The sequence below is a fragment of the Heloderma suspectum genome, chromosome 3 (assembly GCF_057233095.1).
Source record: "Heloderma suspectum isolate Gila_16-S chromosome 3, 16-S_ref, whole genome shotgun sequence".
In the NCBI taxonomy this organism is placed as follows: domain Eukaryota; kingdom Metazoa; phylum Chordata; class Lepidosauria; order Squamata; family Helodermatidae; genus Heloderma; species Heloderma suspectum.
In genome coordinates, this window is record NC_139460.1 from 39,623,728 (window position 1) to 39,637,430 (window position 13,703).

At 47.3% G+C, this 13,703-nt stretch overlaps 1 long non-coding RNA gene across 2 annotated transcripts in view; it reads left to right on the plus strand.

Moving 5' to 3' along the window:
* The window catches only part of LOC146349584 (uncharacterized), a 65,391-nt gene that overhangs the window by 50,381 nt on the left and 1,307 nt on the right, over window positions 1-13,703 (plus strand). For both annotated transcript variants that reach the window (XR_014788812.1, XR_014788813.1), the window contains 2 exons: window positions 7,619-7,664; window positions 10,600-10,706. This is a non-coding gene — a long non-coding RNA (uncharacterized LOC146349584). The remainder of the gene's footprint in view (window positions 1-7,618; window positions 7,665-10,599; window positions 10,707-13,703) is intronic.

The window sequence follows — 13,703 nt, forward strand, 5'->3', positions numbered from 1 at the left end:
CACAACCCTGCTTTTTGGATCATAGAATGGAACTGTGTATGCAGGGCCCTAGTTTTGGGTCTGGTTTCATAGAATCATAGAATAGTGGGGTTGGAAGGGGCCTATAAGACCATTGAGTCCAACCCCCTGCTCAATGCAGGAATCCAAGTCAAAGCATCCCTGACAGAGGGCTTAATCCAGCTTAATCTTCAATGCCTCCAGTGTGGGAGAGCCCACCACCTCCCTAGGTAATTGGTTCCATTGCTGTATTGCTCTAACAGTCAGGAAGTTTTTCCTGATGTTCAGCCAGAATCTGGCTTCCTGTAACTTGAGTCCATTCCGTGTCCTGCACTCTGGGATGATCAAGAATTGATCCTGGCCTTCCTCTCTGGGACAACGTTTCAAGTACTTGAAGAGTGCTATCATATCTCCCCTCAGTCTTCTCTTCTCAAGGCTAAACATGCACAGTTCTTTCACTCTCCTCACAGGGCTTTTTTTCCAGTCCTCTGATCATCCTCGTTGCCCTTCTCTGAACCCTCTCCAGTTTCTCTGCATCCTTCTTCAAGTGAGGTGCCCAGAACTGGACACAGTACTCCAGATGAGGCCTAACCAGTGCTGAATAGAGGGGAATTGCTACTTCATGTGATTTGGAAGCTATACTTCTATTACTGCAGCCTAAAATAGCATTTGCCTTTTTTGCAGCCACATCACATTATTGGCTCATATTCAGCTTGTGATCTACAGCAATTCCAATATCCTTCTCACTTGTAGTATTGTTGAGCCAAGTATCCCCCATCTTGTAACTGTGCATTTGATTTCTTTTTTCCTAGGTACAGAACTTGGCATTTATCCCTATTCAATTTCATTCTGTCGTTTTCTGCTCAGCGCTCCAATCTATCAAGATCACTTTGAATTTTCTTTCTGTCTTCTAGGGTATTAGCTATCCCGCCCAATTTTGTGTCATCTGCAAATTTGATCAGCATTCCCTCTGCCTCCTCCTCCAAGTCATTAATAAAAATGTTGACGAGCACTGGGCCCAGGACTGAGCCCTGCGGAACCCTGCTCGTTACCTCTCCCCAGTTTGAGAAGATCCCATTGCTAAGCACTCTTGGAGTCCGATTCTGTAGCCAACTGTGGATCCACCTGATCGTTGTTTCATCTAGCCCACTTTGAGCTATTTTTCTAATCAGGATATCATGGGGCACTTTGTCGAAAGTTTTGCTGATGTCGAGATATATTATGTCCACAGCATTCCCACAGTCCACAAGGGAGGTTACCTGATCCAAAAATGAGATCAGATTAGTCTGGCAGGATTTGTTCTTGACAAACCCATGTTGGCTTCGAGGCATCACTTTATTGTTTTCAAGGTGCTTACAGATTGATTGCTTTATAATTTGCTCCAGAACTGACTGTTCTGTAGTTCCCAGGTTCCTCATTTTTGCCCTTTTTGAAGATAGGGACAACATTAGCCCTCCTCCAGTCATCTGGCACTTCCCCTGTCCTCCATGATTTCTCAAAGATAATAGACAGTGGATCTGAGAGTTCTTCTGCCAGTTCCTTTATTACTCTAGGATGCAGTTCATCTGGCCCTGGAGATTTGAACTCATTCAAAGTAATTAGGTGTTCCTTGACCATACACCTGTTGATCTCAAGCTGCAATCCTGCCCCTTCAGCCTCTACTTCGCCTTTGCCAGCGGGGTCATAGACCATCTTTCAGGAGAAAATTGAGCCAAAGTTGGAATTGAACACTGCTGCCTTTTCTTTGTCGTCTGTTATCATTTTGCCATCCTTATTTAATAGTTGAACAACCATTTCTTTCCTCTTCTTTTACTATGCACATATCTGAAGAAAGCCTTTTTGTTGCTTTTAGCATCCCTCGCTAACCTCAGCTCATTCTCAGCTTTAGCCTTCCTGACGCCATCCCTGCAATTCTGTGCTACATGCCTGTACTCTTCCTTTGTAGCTTGGCCTTCTTTCCACTTCCTATATGTGTCCCTTTTTTGTTTTCAGGTCATTTCTAAGCTTTTTGTGAAGCCATAGTGGCTTCTTCTGTTGTCTTCCATCTTTTTTTCTTGTTGGAATTGTTTGTAATTGTGCCTTTAGAATTTCCTTTTTTAAAAACTCCCACCGTTCTTGGACTCCTTTTCTCATACGAATTGCATGTCATGGGACCTTCCTTATCATTGTTCTGAGTTTGTTAAAACTGGCTTTCCTAAAATCCAGGGTACGCATTTGGCTATACTCTGCTTTTGCTTCGTTTAGAACCAAGAACTCAAGTACAACATGGCCACTTTCCCCCAGAGTTCCTGTTTACATAGCATGGTGTCATTTCAAGGGTAATAAAATGGAGTTATTCAAATTAGCTTTGTCTTATTTACATAGCCTTATATTTACCTTATTTACACAAACTACAGTCACAATACAGCATGATTTAATTCAGAAAAATGGCTTAGCTGGGGAAAGCTGGGAGTTGTAGGACTTTTTTCTGTCTAAACATGCATAGGATTGTGCCCTTAGTTGCTAACAAATCCACTTTCTCTGCAAACACATCTATGTATTTGCATCTTTGTGTATGTTGTGATTGGGTTACATAGTTCTATATCTAAAGTACAATCTTACACATGTCTACTCAGAATGAAGTCCCATTGAGTTCAATGTAGGTTACTCTCAGGCATCCTGGTAAATGATTGCAGCCTAAAAGTACAAATGTAGCAAAAGTAAGCCAAAATGCACAAATCTCTTTCTAATCACCTACTGCTGTTTAATTTTGTGCCTATTAATGTAATCATACTCTTAAACAAATATTGGTGTTTTGCTGTTCACTTGGCTAGATATAGGCATGTGTCTTATCTTATCTCACAATCTATGAGTGCGTGAAAACCTCACTCAATAACATTCAGAAAGGAGTTGGAAAATGTCATGGCCAAAGGTAGATAAAAGTAAGGACTTCAGTATATATGAAAATCAGAACTCAATGACATGCATCTTCATTTACTCTGTGTTTTGTTAGAACTTTAAATGAAGCCTCATGGAGCCTTTTTTTTTTTAAAGAAGCAAATTTTTTTTTGTAAATTCTTGGTTAACTGTATGAACTACAGAAATTTCATTCCCAAGGTCACTTCTAAACACTCCTACAAAGAAATGAATGTGAAATCCATTTGTAAGTTGTCATATATGTGACCCTATGTGCACTCTATGTACATGTGCTGGAAAGCTTTGGTCTATCAGCCTTTCCTAGTACATGAACATGCAGGAAAAAACTGACGCATGCTTGCTGGGTGTCTCGGAAGGAGCTTGCACCATTGTGTATTTGTGACGTTGGCCTGGTTCAGACATCATGGCCATTTATGGTTTGGTCATGGAGGGTGAGCAGGTATCCTACTCTGTTTTGGAGAGCTGGCAGAGCACAGTGCTCTATTTGAAGGAGTCCTCTATTTGATGGGCTGTCCAGTCCAAGTCAGGTTTAAAGGCAAAGAACCATATAGATGGAGAGCAGGTGCCTTGAAGTTGCCCATCAAGTTGCCCACCTGGACAGCAGACTGAGCAGACACACTGGTCTACTATGGTGAGATGTCTTATATTTCTATTTAAATTATAGTTATTTCTGAATTTGCATCTATACATATACATATACATTTGCATATGCAAATGTTATTCAAATTGCTGTCCTCTTTTTTGGAGATATGTCAGCGGCCACTCTGTTTGGCTGTCAAAGCTGTGCCTCCAGCTCACAAATTCCATCTACCCTCATATACTTCAATTCCAAACCTTGCTTCCTAGTTCTCAATAACCATGGTTTGTTGTTAATTCCCAGTTGGGCTTCCAGCAATCCATGATTTGCCTCCAAAGTCCAAACCAGAATTGGAAACCTAGTTCAAACTGTTTTACATGGTGCTGATATTTATGCCTATCATTGTTTATAATATGTTATATTTTAAATGGAGATGTTATATTTGATGTTATTGCTTTGAACAGTCTTGTGGGAAAGTGGCATACAAACAAACCATTTATTTATAGTGTGATCCTACACATGTCAAAGTATGTGTAGGTGAGTACGCATTGAGTAGGTGAGTGTGTTTATGATTGAACTCAGTGGGGTTCACTGAGTAGACATTTATCCTAAATCAGGAAAGGGAGACCTAGTGAACATAGTGGGACTTACTTCTGAGTAAACATGCATACGATTGCACTATGAAAGCGTTATACCCTGCATGCAGCTTACAACACATCAAAACAATGTGAAAACATTATCTAATGCCCAGTGGAGGCTGGTAGCTCCATACCCCCTTCCACATCACCTTACCTTGGGTAATGTGTGTTTTTGTGGCTGGGCTTTGCTGAAGTGGATGTAGGCAGTGGAGGCTGATGGCTTCGATGTCCGTGAGTGAATCCAATCCAGGTTTGCACCTTGGATAGCTCTGTTAGAGTTCTGCCTGGGTCTGACTGAAACCCAGAGCAGATTCACTGCCCCACTGACATCGCACCCCCCAGCTGCCACTGCTAGTGCCCTTGTTCCTCTGGCCAGTGGCACAGGTCATCGTGTTCTTCCCATCACTTCTCCAGTCACAGGACAATTGGAGCAAAGCTTTAATCAGGAACCCCACCCAGAGCAGCAGTCTAACCTGGCTCCAGCTTGGACAAGCCTACCATACCCACTGTCATGCCCAGGCTTGAGCTTGGAGGAGGAGTTGCTGGCTGAGCTTCTGGATGAAAGGCTGGACCAGGCTTTTGACCCACAGTCTGAGCTCAAACCCTCACTGGCACCTGCGGAGCCAAGTGCCCCCAGAACTGCCATGCCTGCTGAACAGCACAGGGAGCATGCAAGGTGGAGAAGAAACACCTGGTCTTCAGGAGAGACATTTGGCCCCCTTAAGAGCCTCTTCATTCTGTGAGCAAGGGGACAGGGCTTGGGGGTGTGCGGACTGGAGACAGAGGCTCATAAGGCCTCTGCCCACCTCTGCCCTTGTTGGAACAGGTTGATTCCTAGCAGTTCTCCTCGGTGAGTACTGACCTGCCTGGCACATTGTGCCCTGCTGGCTCCCTGTCAGGGCTACGACAGCTCTTTCAGCACAGCTCTTTCTGGAAATGCCTGAGCCATATCAGCATAGACACATTACTGTCTGACAGCCAGGAATGGACCTGTAACATTTTATGCTCTATAGCAGGGATGGGGAACCTGCTGCCTGAAGGCCATATGTGGCCTGCAGCCTAGTTTCACGTGGCCTGCAGAGAAGGGGTAGCGGAGAAGCGGAGCTGGGGTGGCACAGAGAGTACTGTATAATCTTGCAATGTTTCAAACCCCACCCAATTTTGGCTCTGACCCCACCCACTGCCAGCTCTGCCATTACTGCTATATCCACTAGAGTCTATATTCTTGCAGACTCAGAAAATATTTTGCGAGTGGAGATGTGGTAATGAAGAGACAGACAACAACGCTTGGATTGAAATTGGGCCACATTTACTGAAATATCTGCAAAAGGGAAAACCTAGGATGGGCACTGTCTGTGCCAGCAGCTAGCTGGCACCTTTGTGTGCAAAAACATACTCAGCCTCAGGGGTGGTGTGTCATCATCGCCGCCGCCCCCGGACTGCCCCTTATAGGGGAGGTAGACCTTCCCATATTCCCCCCTCCTGGGGCCACACAGCTCCTGGGTGAGTGAGGTGAGTCGGTCTCACAGGCAACCCTTATCCCCCTGCTGAGCCGCAAAACCCATTTGGGGGGCCTCAGGTGTCAACTGTCACCATAAGGTGCCTCTGAATGCTCACCATCCCTAAGCGCGTTCTCCTTTTTGCCTGTCCTAGCTGCCAACTAGGGATGTTAGAGAATTCTGCCACAGATCGCAGGGAGGCCGAATTCACTGGAATTCATGGCGGAACGGAGCAACCCGCCCCACCACCCTGTAAAAGCCCCGCGAAACAAAGCCTACCTGGCTGCGGCTCCGGCAGTGGCGGCAGCTCCGGCGGCTCCAGCTGCTGCCGGGCTGCGGCCGCAAATGGCGGCCGCTATGCCGGCCAGCATTTGCATCCCTGGCAAGCCGTGATAGGCTATGTAAGTATCTACGTAGCCTATCACGGCTCAGAGCAGGGACGCAAATGGCGTAGCAGCCGCCATTTGCGTCCCTGCTTTTGCCGTGATAGGCTACGTAAATATTTATGTAGCCAATCATGGCAAAAGCGGAGGCGCAAATGGCGACCGCTACGGCATTTGCGTCCTTTTGCTGAGCCGTGATACGCTATGTAAATATTTACATAGCCTATCACAGCTCAGCGAAGGGACACAAATGGCGGCCGGGCTGCTACGCTGGCCGCCATTTGCGTCCGCAGACCTGCCGTGTGGATGCATCCGGCTGGCAGCTCCGCGGAGTTGCAGTGGAGCGGAGCTGGCCAGGGTAGGATTTCGGGGGGAGGTACGGTGTGCCTCCCCCCCACCGCGAATGTCACCCTTCGATAAGGTAAGTGACTTTCGTACATCCCTACTGCAAACTGAAATGTGACCTAAACTGAGGAAGAATTAGACCAGAATTACCTATAGGGCACACCCAACCCCATTAACAGTGTGAAGTAGGTGAAAAGACACGCAGTCCCAGCCAATTGGACTGTGAGCCAAAAATTCCTACTTGGCCCCTCCAAAAAGGCAACCGGTTTGTCTCCCACACTGCTTAAAGGAGGGTAGGAGGGAGTCGCATGAGTGAGAGACTGCTTGGGGAGGGGTGCGGATCAAGAACAAAACCTCTCCGGCCCCTCCCCTCTTGAATGGCACAAAGGGCTGCCCAACAGCAGCCTATGACACCTCTTCACCCCACCCACTCACAACGTCCCCCCCACGGCCAGGCAAACCGGACGTGGGAGTAGGGCATTCCTCATGAGCAGGAGGCACCCCTTACTATATTACTAGGAGTAATATAATGTTTCTGAACTGAGATCTCATGTACTGGATTGAACTTTGATGCAATCTGGCTGTGTCCCGTAGGCAGCATTCTTAACAATTTGGCAATATTTTGAGCCACAGTCTAAGAAGATCATTAATCAACTGACCCAAGGAATACCATGAAAGGTACTCCTGCCTGATAATTTCTTTCTGACTCTGGTTGGTTATTACCACACAAGCCCCTACTTTTGAGACCCGATATCATTCATCATGTATTACCTTAGCCCGTGTAACTGCAAGATGTTGTTCTCATTCATGCACGCTAATCCTCTTTTGAATCATACTTTGACAATGTCCAATAATTATGTAGAGCAAGCATGATCCTTTCTCTCTATCCCCTTTGCTGATGAACTTAAGTGTGTCTTATTTGCTTCTCTGGGCATACTTAACTGTCATTTTCACTGTGTTGTTTATGATGATCCCTAAATGTCTTTCAGGAAGGATTAAGATTATTTCAGATGCGGTTGGTATGTTACAGAAGTTTCAGTTAGCCCTTCTAATGTGTATAATCTTACATGAATTTGGTTCTTCTTGTATAATCAACTTCCTGTAAAAACAATTTGGAATTTAATTTAATCAGTATTTCCCTTCTGATGTGTTCTTGTTTCCTTCTGAATCAGCTCACATAACATTTTCATTTCATCATTGCTATGAGGATTTGTTTTTGGACGGATGCTCCAGTAACGTGCCATTCCCTCACATCTTTTGCAGGATCCATCGCTGCTGGAAAGAGGAACCAAGACTGGGGGATATTTTGGTAGGCACAATAGTTAACAAAACTGATTTTACTGGCTCTTATTTGTGCTCACACTGGAGTTATCCAGATACTGTCTCTAGACAGCATCCCAGGAACCATAGGATTGTTCAAGAAAAAACCCTCCGAAGCTGTAAACAGACTTACGATATCAGGGTTTTGTTTTTTAATGTCAGAGCCTTCTTTTGGGCTCCTCCCAGCCACAGAGGAGGTTTCCGTGGTGGCTTTCTCTACGACACAGATGGGGAACCTCAGGCCTGGGGGCCAAATCTGGCCCTCTGAGGTCCCAGTCTGATAAGCCTGTGGTCTCAATCCCTCCCTAGAAGGCTCCACCCCCTTCCCCCAGCTCTACCCCCATCCTCCTGCCCCATCTCCTTGCACCCCAAGCACCCATCAAGTGGTTGTTTCCTGGCTTTTGTGCAGTTTTTTCCCCTTTGTAAAAAGTTGGAATTCCTGTCCTAAGGCTTGGTTACTGGCAGAAGGGCATTAAGCAAAAACATGCTGGCATTTTTGTGGTTTTTTTTACCCTACCTCGTTTGCCTTTGGCCCTGCCTACCACTAGAATACGGCCCAGGAGCATCTCCAAAATTGAATTTGGCCCTCATGCTGAAAGAGGTTCCCCAACACTGCTCTAAAGGTCAGTAACTCTGACCTCATAGAGGGGGGAAAACTGGGCATTCTAGGGGCATACTAGTGGGCGGGGAGGGCATGGCTGAGGACCCAAGGGGTCCTAAGCATCCTCAGTTCCAACCATGTTCCCGGCCCAGAAAAACATTTAGACATACTCAAGAGCACATCTAATTGTATCTCTCCCAATGGGGAAGACTGGTTTTTGTTCTATCAATGGATGAAAGAAAAATACAGCAAGCCCCACCTCCCACCTGACTTCCACTCTGCTGGCAAGTGTCATGGCCCGACTGGAGTTCTTCTCAGAGGAGGAGCTAGAGGCCCCAGAGGCCCAGGGTACCCCAGACCAAGGACCGCCCCCAGACCCGCATGAGCCTGAGCCCTCGGGGGAGGTAGTTGCAGGGCCATCCCTGTCAGGAGAAAGGGACTCTGCCTCTGATGCAGATGCTGAGCCACCCTCTGATCCCCAGAACATCATTGCCTCAAGCAAGAGGCTAGTAGGGCTCCTGTGTGAATGAGTGCTCCCGTCCAGAAAAGGTATCCTCAGGAAAAAGTGACTCCTCAAGAGTAGGGCTCTGAAAAGGGAGCCCTGATTACTACAGCTGAACTCTGGGTGGGGCTCAGCTGGGTTTGGGCTTTAAAGCCTTCATTAGAAACCTAGCTAGTGTTGGAACACCTTGGTCCATCCAGCCTCTGCTGTGTACCTTGCCTCCTGAACTGTGCCCTGTGACTGCTGCTTTGTTTACTGATCTTCTGGGCTGCCTAATGACCCTGCTTCTGGGCTGTGTAAATTACCTGAATGATTTACTGTGTTTGACCTCTTGCTTGTTACCTTCACTACTCCTGCTGCTGCCTGATCCTCATTGCCTGACTGCCTGTGTTCTGACCTCTGCCTGGATTTTGACCACTCCTGCCTTAGTTTAAACCTCTTTGGACTGAAGCCTGTGTGCCTGACCATTTGCTTGCCAGCTTGACTATTCTATTGCATCGCTCCCTGTATTTGCTTGCAAAGAGCCAAGATTCTGTCTAGAGCAGGACAGCAAGAGCTATAGACAACATGAATTATGGTTGTACATAAGAATATATTTTATTCAGTTAAAAAACTTCTTGGTGTTTTTCAGGGTAGAAGCTTAGCTTAGCTCAAAAGAGTGATTGGTTCTCTGAAAGATTAAACATCTCAGAAAACCCACCTGACAAAATGACAATGAAAGCTCCTATGGGGATGGATTGTTGCTACTGATTTGGTTAAATGTATCTGTCACTAAAGTGCTAATGGAGGATGATGCTATGACAAACAATCAAGCCCAGATATCATTCCTGAGATGTTTGTCAGTTGGAAATGATGTGTGTGCGTGTGTTAGAATTTATCAAGATTAACATCTGGTACAAAATGCAGAAGGCATATTTGTTTGTTCTGTATGTCCAACTGATAGTCCTATTCCTGGTCCATTTCTCACAGTTGTTTGAATACCTTGTTCAACATGGACCCTGTGCAAATAGCTTAGTGCACAAAATGCTTCAGTGAGTTCTGTAGTGATTTACATTTCATAAATGTTAATGCTCAGTATTTTCATTTATCTCCTTTGCAACCTGAAAAATAACACTTGTCTGCACCATAAACTCCTGAGGCCTGATTCACAACTTAGCAGTGCTGTGAAGCATTCTGAGGCAGCCTTCCCCAACCTGGTGCCCATCAGATGTGTTGGACTGCAATTCCCATAATCCCCAGCCAGCATGGCAATAGAATTAGGGGAGCCGCAGTAGTATAACACATCTCAGCTGCCACGTGGGAGAAGGCTGTCCTAAGGCCCCGTGTTGAAACCCACTTCCGCTACCTCAGCAAGCCCAAGCACGTCTCCCACTTCTTGCAAAATTTCCTTAGGCTGAGATAATTGCCCTCAAGCTATGAACACTTGGCTGCCTTGAAGTATGAACTGACAGGTGCAATGTGCAACTAAACAAATTGAGATGAATTGATAATTTTTTGGTAATGCAAATTGCAGGTGTGATAGAAGGGTTTTAGCCCTCTACTCCCAACACTAGGGTCCTCATCTGTATTGGAGTTTCTGCCCTTTCTTTTGAGTAAAGACTATGGCAGTGGGGAAGGGGGTTTAACCCTTTCCCTTCTGCAGATTTCTTGATGAATGTCACACCCCTGTAGTTGCTCTTTGTTCCATTAGAGAAGCTGCCTTCAAAAAACAAATCCAAAAAACAACCCACTCCTGCATTCCAGAAATATCCCAAAAGCTGAGAAGGCTAAAAGGAACATGAAATATTTGTATTAATAAAGGGATCTCCCACGTTCTGATAGGAGGGATCCCTGGAGGCAGCAGAGGTGTCCTGAATGGAGAGGACCAAGTATGGAGATCTTCTGGAGAGGACCTTTTCTCAGTCCCAGCAATTTCTGAACTACATCTGGTGAGAATCTGAGACAGTACCTTTTTAGCGGCTTGCTTGGGAACTCTCCCTTCAGAGGTTTGTTTAGCTCCCTCTTTGTACCCTCAGTGAAAGGCCTTTGAGGTTAATCTAGCAGCTGTACTGTTAATATTTTAACTGCCTGTTTTATGGTTTGACTTTTTATGCTTTGACCATTGAATTGGTTTTTACCTGCTCTTTCATGTTGGTCTAATTTTTGTTGTACTTTAGTTGTCTTGAGTGCCGCTGGAAGAAAGGCAAGTGGTTGTTGTTGTTGTTGTTGTTATCTATAATAATAATGCTGCTGCTTTGCATTGCGTTTGGCCCTGGCAGCGCCAAAGGAGCACAAGGGAGATGCATTTCAATGCTGCCAGCTTTTCTGCCCATAAAAGAAGGGCAGAAATTGCTGGAGCTACAACCAGGGAACATCACCATGTAGCTTACCTATCTGGTGAGCCACATCAACAGCAATTTGGAGCATCTTCCTGTGCAGGGAAGTATTCTCAAGGTCTGGGTTGGCTGTGTGCCCCCTTCAGCAGCAAGGTTCTGGTGTATTTTGGTGGTTCCTTAGCTTCCCAGACAGCAGAGGGCATCCCAGACCACAACGTGCTCAGCCATCCCCTAGGGATGGGCAGATTCCCTACCTGCTGGTCCATGGGGAATCTGCCCACGGGGGGAAGACGATCTGTTCCTCCCCCCGGAATCCTCTTTGGCTGGCTCTGCTCCACGGTGATTCCTCAGAGCTGCCAGCCAGCTCCGAAGCACCAGAGATACAGCTGCCATGCTGTATCGCTGGCTGAAGGGAACTTGACTGATTGAGGACGCCAATGGCATCCTGGATGCCATTGGCGTCCGTGCTTTTCATTCACGTGATAGGATATGCAAATATTGCATGAATGAAAAGCACAGACACCAATGGTGTCCAGGATGCCATTTGCAACCGTAAAGGTCTTAGTTTAAGCTAAATGCAGCCATTTACTGCTGCATATACCTTAAACTAAGACCTTTACGGCTGCAAATGGTGTCCTGGATGCCATTTGTGTCCGCAGTCAGTCCCCTTCAGCCAGTGGTATGGCATGGTGGCCGTATCGCTGGCAAGCCGGAGCCAGAGGATCTGGCCGAAGAGGATTCCGCGGGGAGGTGGAGGTAAGTGTTCCATTCCGCCATGGACTCGGGGGGGGGGGGATTCTTTAAAATCCGGCCTCATTGGACTCCGTGGCGGAATTCTCCGCCATCCATACCATCCCCTAGCATCCTTGGCACTCCCACCGCACCTTCTGACACCCACAGCTATTCTGGGCATGGGTGTGGCCCCTACCATGGCCACACAAGATGCCCTCCAGCAAAGGGGCCAGCTGTGCAAGTTCCCCCTGCATCTCCCTAACCCCATCAGTCAGGTACTGGCTGGTCCCACTGATTGATACCCTGGGTGATGTGAAGCCTTCATCAACAGAGTCATGAAGACCCCACATTCTGGTGGGTATTGCCTAGTCAATCCCTGTCATGTCCTCCTGCATGGCAGGAAGACCCTGTTGAGAAGCTGTCCTAATGTTCCTCCATAGCCAGGAAGTGTCCAACTGAGCCTACTCCATCTTTGTCCAGAGGACAATGATGGGGAGTGGTTGAGCGGGCAGAGCTCCCTCTCAGGGAAGGAGAGCTGGAGTGGCAGAGCCCTCCCCAAGACCTGCAGGCTGATCTGCCAAAGGAACCCACCCCTGCCTTTTGCAGGAACTGCTGAATCCCCCGAGAAGCACTGGTGGTGGGGGCGACTGCTGCAGTCCCCTGAGGGATTTATTTATTTATTTATTATTAAATTTATTAATTGCCCATCTGGCTGGTCACCCAGCCACTCTGGGCGATGTACAGCATACAATAAAACAGTTTAAAACAATAAAATTCTACAGTAAAAACATTTTCTAAAATACCCTAACCCACCCTAAATACCTGCCTGAACAACCACGTTTTTAATGCATGGCGGAAGCTCATTAAAGAGGGGGCATGGCGGAGTTCCCTAGGGATGGAGTTCCACAGAGTGGGGGCCACCACAGAAAAGGCCCTCTCCCTCGTCCCCACCAGTCTAGCTGTCCTGGCTGATGGGACAGAGAGGCCATCCGAGGCTGATCTTGTTGAGCGGCCTGTCTGGTGCTGCTGGAGGCGCTCCTTAAGATAGGCTGGGCCGGAACCATATAGGGTTTTAAAGGTTAAAACCAACACCTTGAATTTGGCCCGGAAAACTACTGGTAACCAGTGCAATGGGGGCTGCTGCTGCTGCTGCTAGTGCAGCTCCTAGGGGATCGCCTGTCCTGCTGCAGCGCACTCAGGGCTGCCAGTGGACTTAGAAAGGGTCTCCCAGTCCCTCAGCTACATGCTCCTGCCACAGTTGGCGTGCACTGCTGGTACGTTTATGGGAGCTTTTCTTGGGCACCTGCATATGTGGGTGTGTAGCTGTGAAGTACGAAGTCCCCTCCTCCTCCCTTTGCTGGGCCTGTGTGCAATACTTGCCCCTGGTGAGTGCAAAGTATGGCTGTCCTTGTGGAGGTGAAATGAGGCCCCGATCACATAGCCTGCTGTTTCAGTTGTGAGTTCTTGGGATGCATTTGGGTGGCTTACATGGTTGATGGCGGGCACCTTGTTGCAACTGGGCACAGTGTTCCAAGGTATCCAAATCACTGTTGCTTGGACACGGTGGGTAGTCCTTTTTCCCGGTGGCGTTTCCACACATTGCCTTGAATGACATTGTAATAATTATGTCTGCTTCTGGGAGCGACTAACTTTGAACCCTCGGGAGTGGGGGGGGGCACGTTTTTGAGCCAAGGTGGCTCAGGATGCTGCATAGTGGTGTCACGCACCTGCTCTGCCCACAGCATGCACCCTTTTAGGCCCCTCTGTGTTTGCCCTTTGGATGTCGGACCTACTCCGAGGGCAAAGCTACAAGGCTGGGGAGCGAGCCTTCCGAATACAAGAGTTTTCACTCTGACCATGCCTAAGGCCAGACTGACA